The 5,723-nt window shown below is 39.5% G+C and overlaps 1 non-coding gene across 1 annotated transcript; it reads left to right on the top strand.

Moving 5' to 3' along the window:
* Positions 1 to 4,939: 4,939 nt before the first annotated feature.
* LOC112511905 lies at positions 4,940 to 5,046 on the top strand. Its single transcript, XR_003069158.1, has one exon. It is a non-coding gene; the product is annotated as a small nucleolar RNA R71 (small nucleolar RNA).
* The last annotated feature ends 677 nt before the right edge of the window (positions 5,047 to 5,723 follow it).

Here is a 5,723-nt window from a genome sequence, read left to right as displayed (position 1 = left end):
TGTGAGCATGAGATGCTTACCGCGAGCATACCTGCATGAAATAAACATAAAGTACACAATTTAAAATATATACAATATTTACAACAGATGGTTTTGATGAAAATCAGAGAGATTTTTGGCGTGGATCTTGCATTTCTTCAGGGAAGAAATGCTTGACCCGATGTCCATTCACTTTAAAAACAGTATTGTCTTGTGGGTTTAAGAGATCGATAGTTCCAAATTTTCCCACTTCAACAATAGTGAAAGGTCTCGACCATTTAGATTTGAGTTTTCCGGGGAAAAGCTTCAATCTACAATTAAAGAGAAGAACTTTTTGACCTTTTTCAAAAATTCTCTGATTGATCCTACGGTCATGCCACATTTTCGTCTTTTCTTTATACATCTTGGCATTCTCGTAGGCTTGGTACCTCCACTCTTCCAACTCATTGAGTTGGAGCTTTCTTTTCTCTCCTGCAAAAGTTGCATTTAAATTTAGTTCCTTAATAGCCCAAAATGCCTTATACTCCAATTCCAACGGGAGGTGACAAGATTTTCCAAAAACAAGTTGGTACGGAGACATGCCCAATGGAGTCTTGAAAGCGGTATGGTAGGCCCAAAGTGCATCATCCAATTTAAGCGACCAATCTTTACGGTTTGACTTAACCACTTTTTCTAAAATATTTTTTATCTCACGATTCGAAAATTCCGCAAGACCATTGGTTTGCGGGTGGTAAGCCGTGGCTACTTTATGTTGGATGTTGTACTTTTCAAGAGCGGCACTTAGCACTTTGTTTATGAAATGAGTCCCTTCATCGCTTATCAATGCTCGGGGTGTACCCAAACGTACGAAAATATTTTTATGCAAAAATTTCACTACCGTTTTGGCATCATTTCTTGGGCAAGCCTTTGCTTCTATCCATTTGGAGACATAATCTACCGCAACCAAAATGTACTGATTGTGAAAAGACATGGGGAATGGTCCCATAAAGTCAATACCCCAAACATCGAAAAGTTCGACTTCCAAAATATTGTTCAAGAGCATCTCATTTCTTTGGGACAAATTTCCCATGCGTTGGCATTGATCACAACTCTTCACAAATTCAAAAGCATCTTTAAACATGGTGGGACAAAAAAATCCGCGTTGTAAAATTTTAGCGGCCGTACGTTGTCCACCAAAGTGACCTCCGTACGGCGATCGTGACACTCCTTTAGCAGAGTTTGGATTTCATCATCCGGGACACACTTTCTTAAAATTTGATCGGATCCCATTTTATAAAGGAACGGATCGTCCCACAAATAATGCTTGCAATCGTGAGTTAAACCGATTTCCTTGAAAATGATATGGTTTAAGGCCACATGCAAGATAGTTGACAATATCTGCATACCAAGGATGTTGTTTTTGAAAATTGTTTTGTATGGCCAAAACATATTCATCCGGGAAAACTTCCTTAATCTCATGACTTCCCCCACTTGATACATTTCCTTCAATTCTAGAAAGATGATTGGCCACTTGATTGTCACTTCCCTTTCGGTCAACAATCTCAAGATCAAATTCTTGCAATAAAAGAATCCATCTAATAAGTCGTGGCTTCGCATCAGCTTTGTCAAATAAATACTTTATTGCAGAATGATCTGTGTGAACAGTGACTTTGGTACCAATTAAGTATGAACGGAAACGATAAAAAACAAATTCTACCGCAAGTAATTCTTTTTCCGTAGTGGTGTAATTTGATTGAGCTTCAACAAGAGTCTTACTTGCGTAGTATATGGGGTGAAAAATTTTATTTTGTCTTTGTCCCAAAACGGCACCCACGGCCCAATCACTTGTGTCACACATTACCTCAAAAGGTAGGGACCAATTTGGAGTAATGATAATGGGTGCCGATACAAGAGCATTCTTGATTGTTTCAAAAGCCTTTTTACAATCGGAGGTGAACTCAAAAGTTTGGTCAACATGCAACAAGTTACATAAGGGTTTTGCAATTTTAGAAAAATTCTTAATAAATCGTCGGTAAAAACCCGCATGTCCCAGAAAACTACGAATGCCTTTGACCGAAGTAGGTTCGGGCAATTATCACCTCAATTTTAGCTTTGTCAACTTCCAAACCTTTATTTGAAACCATGTGACCCAAAACAATTTCCTCTTGAACCAGAAAATGGCATTTTTCCCAATTTAAAATCAAGTCATGGGTTTCACATCTCTCCAAACTTTTTTTCAAATTTTCAAGACAATTTTCAAAATTAGTGCCAATAACCGAAAAATCATCCATAAAAACTTCCATAGTGTCCTCAATCATATCCGAAAAAATAGACATCATACATCGTTGAAAAGTGGCCGGAGCATTACATAAACCGAATGGCATACGTCGGAAAACAAAAGTTCTGAAGGGACAATTGAAAGTAGTTTTTTTTTTATCTTCGGGTGCAATGTGGATTTGATTGTATCCCGAGTACCCATCCAAAAAACAGTAAAACTCCTTTCCGGCCAAACGATCTAGCATTTGATCTATGAAAGGCAAAGGGAAGTGATCTTTCTTAGTAGCTAAGTTCAATTGCCTATAGTCCATACAAATCCTCCATTCGGTAACGGTCCTAGTTGGGATAAGTTTGTTTTTGTCGTTGGTGATTACTGTGGTACTACCTTTCTTTGGCATGCATTGTACCGGACTTACCCAACCACTACTAGCAATGGGGTATATAATACCCGCGTCTAACCACTTCAAGATTTCTTTCTTAACCACTTCTTTCATGATTGGATTTAGCCTTCTTTAAGGTTGTACCTTTCCAACACTATTTTCTTCCAAGATGATCTTATGTTGGCAAAGGGACGAACTTATTCCCCTAATATCAGCTATGGTCCAACCAAAGGTTTTCTTGTGGTCTTTCAGCAAATCTACTAACTTTTCTTCCTATTCACTACTTAAGTTGGAAGAAATAATCACGGGCAATTTTTTTTCCCTCCATAAGATATGCATACTTAAGATGTGAAGGCAGTGGTTTTAACTCCAAATCGGGTGCTTCTACAATAGACGGGGTTTGGGTTGGTATATCTTTAAAATCTAACTGTTCAAAGGCAACTATGTCCTCAAGTAAGTCTTCTTCAGAAATGTCTTCTGCCATACCCACAGTGTCTCCATTGTGGACACAGTCGATCAAACTTAGATCTAAATCTTCACCTACTGAGTAAATAGATGAACAGCCCTCAATCTCCCCCATTGAACTTAAGAGTCTTAAATACATTGTAAGTCACCTGCTGGTCGTTCACTCTCATGGTCAACTCACCCTTTTGCACGTCAATCAGTAGCAAGAAAGGGTCTCCCTAAGATGATCGTAACATTCCTATCGGCTTCATAATCTAATACTAGAAAGTCGGCTGAAAAGATGAATTTGTCCACTTTTACCAAAATGTCTTCAATTTTACCTTTCGGATATGCCAAGGACCTATCCGCTAGTTGCAAAGTCACGGTGGTAGGTCGAACTTCTCCAATTCCCAATTGATTAAAAATGGACAAAGGCATGAGATTTATAATTGCCCCAAGGTCACACAAGGCATGACCTACTTCTTTCCCTCCAATAGAACACGGGATGGTGAAACTTCCCGGGTCTTTTAATTTTGGGAGAATTTTGCAAGTAAGAAGGGCACTACATTCCTCTGTCAAGGACACGGTCTCAAATTCACTCAGTCTTCTCTTTTTATTGAGGATGTCTTTCAAAAATTTAACATAGCTAGGTATTTGCTCGAGAGCTTCTACCAAAGGTATGTTAATGTGGAGTTGCTTAAAGATGTCCAAGAACTTCTTAAACTGTACATCCACAGTTTTGGCTTTCATCCTACCTGGGAAAGGTAAATCTCTCAGATCTAAATCTGTTGGACCGGTCTTTTTTGTTGGGGTGTGGGCAGTTTCTGCCCACTGTGAGCAGTTTCTGCCCACTGTGAGCAGTGTCAGGTGGAGACTGGGTGGTGTTGGAATTGGGCAAATTTGTTGTTTCTGGAACAGAAACTAGATTCTGTTTTACTTCAGCTAAAGGAAACAGAACTGGAAATTTCGATGTGTCAAAAGAATGTGAAGTATTTTCTTGACAAATCAGTTCATTAGGTGTTTCCTTTGTGGTACTAGATTCTCCCAAGTTCTTATCACTTCTTAAAGTCACGGCCTTAACATGTTCTTTTGGTGTTTCCGTGTCACTAGGCAAGGTTCCTTGAGGTCTATTCTTGAGATCCGSGRCAAATTGGCCGAGTTGGGTCTCAAAATTCCTCAAGGTGGCATTGGTTTGGTTTATAAAACTTTTAAGTAAAGATTCGAGTGAACCATTACCCTCCGATACATTTTGTTGCCTAGGTGCATGTGATTATGAAGATTGCCCATTCTGGTACATGTGATGATTACCTTGCATGTGATGACCACCTTGATAAAATCCTGAGGGATTCGAAGGTCGGTTTTGGACTTGGGTTACCCCGGGGGGTTGAAGTCCCGGATTTCCGGCCCATGAAAAATTCGGATGATTTCTCCGATTTGGATTGTATGTAGGAGAAAATGGGCTATTTCTTGTATGGTTCCCAATATAATTTACCGAAACGGGATTTCCGGGGCAAAACTCATAAGAATGATTTTCACCACAGAAAACACAAGATTCGGTCATGGAAAAATTGGACATTATGGATTGCACTTGACTCTTTTCCCCATTCAAATTTAAATTGTTTTTAACCAAATTAGTTAAAGCAAAAATTTGGGCATTTAAAGACGAAATGGCATCAAGCTCATGAATTCCCGAGACAGATTTAGAAACAACAGCACAAGGGTTAGACCATTCAGTATTATTATTAGAAATTCGTTCCAAAATGTCATACCCCTCGTTGTAGGTTTTAGCTGTGAAAGCGCCACCGGCCGTTGCGTCAAGAATAATCTTAGCGGCACTGGAAAGTCCATTATAAAAGGTTTCCAATTGAATACAATGAGGGATTCCATGGTGAGGACACTTCCATAAAAGGTCCTTGAATCTCTTCCATGCATCTGATACCGCTTCATCTTCTTCTTGGCGAAACGTCATAATTTCATTTCTAATTTTTACATTCCTCGTCGGAAGAAAGTATTTTTTTCAGAAAAATTTTCCGCCCAATCATTCCAAGTAAGGATCGAGTTTGGTGGTTGGGAATTTAGCCATGCTCTAGCTCTATCCTTCAATGTGTAAAGGAAAAGCGTTAAGTGTAAGGCCTCTTGTGTAACTCCGGGAATTTTAAAATGATCAGTCATTTCTATAAAAGATTTCAAATGAGAGTGCGGATCTTTCGAAGATAATCCCCCAAACTGACCCATTGTGGAAATCATTTGAAACATTACCGGCTTGGGTTCAAAAGATGTTGCTGTCATTTCGGGCCTACCAATTCCCGAGGCCAATTGACCAAATTCAGGAGTTGTGTAGTCCCGTATGCCTCTATTTTGGTCATCGGCAATATTAACTGTGGCTTCCCGAGGAGGTGGATTATCCCTCATGGTACGGTTTAGAGTGGGATTTTGCCGATTGTTTCTACCTCTTCTTCATCTCCTAATGGTTCTTTCTAACTCAAGATCAAGAGGTAAAATATCACCGTGTTGTAGCCGTGGCATACAACACAGGAACAGTGAATGAAACAAATGACCAAGGCTCTAATGAAAATCAATATCTCAGGATAAAAATCGTGCCAGTCCCCGGCAGCGGCGCTAAAAAATTGGTGTGCTAAAATCGTAAGTGTGCACACAGTGGGC

The sequence above is a fragment of the Cynara cardunculus genome (genome assembly GCF_001531365.2).
Source record: "Cynara cardunculus var. scolymus isolate 2C chromosome LG 4, CcrdV1, whole genome shotgun sequence".
Taxonomy (NCBI): domain Eukaryota; kingdom Viridiplantae; phylum Streptophyta; class Magnoliopsida; order Asterales; family Asteraceae; genus Cynara; species Cynara cardunculus.
This window is presented reverse-complemented; position numbering and strand designations above follow the sequence as displayed.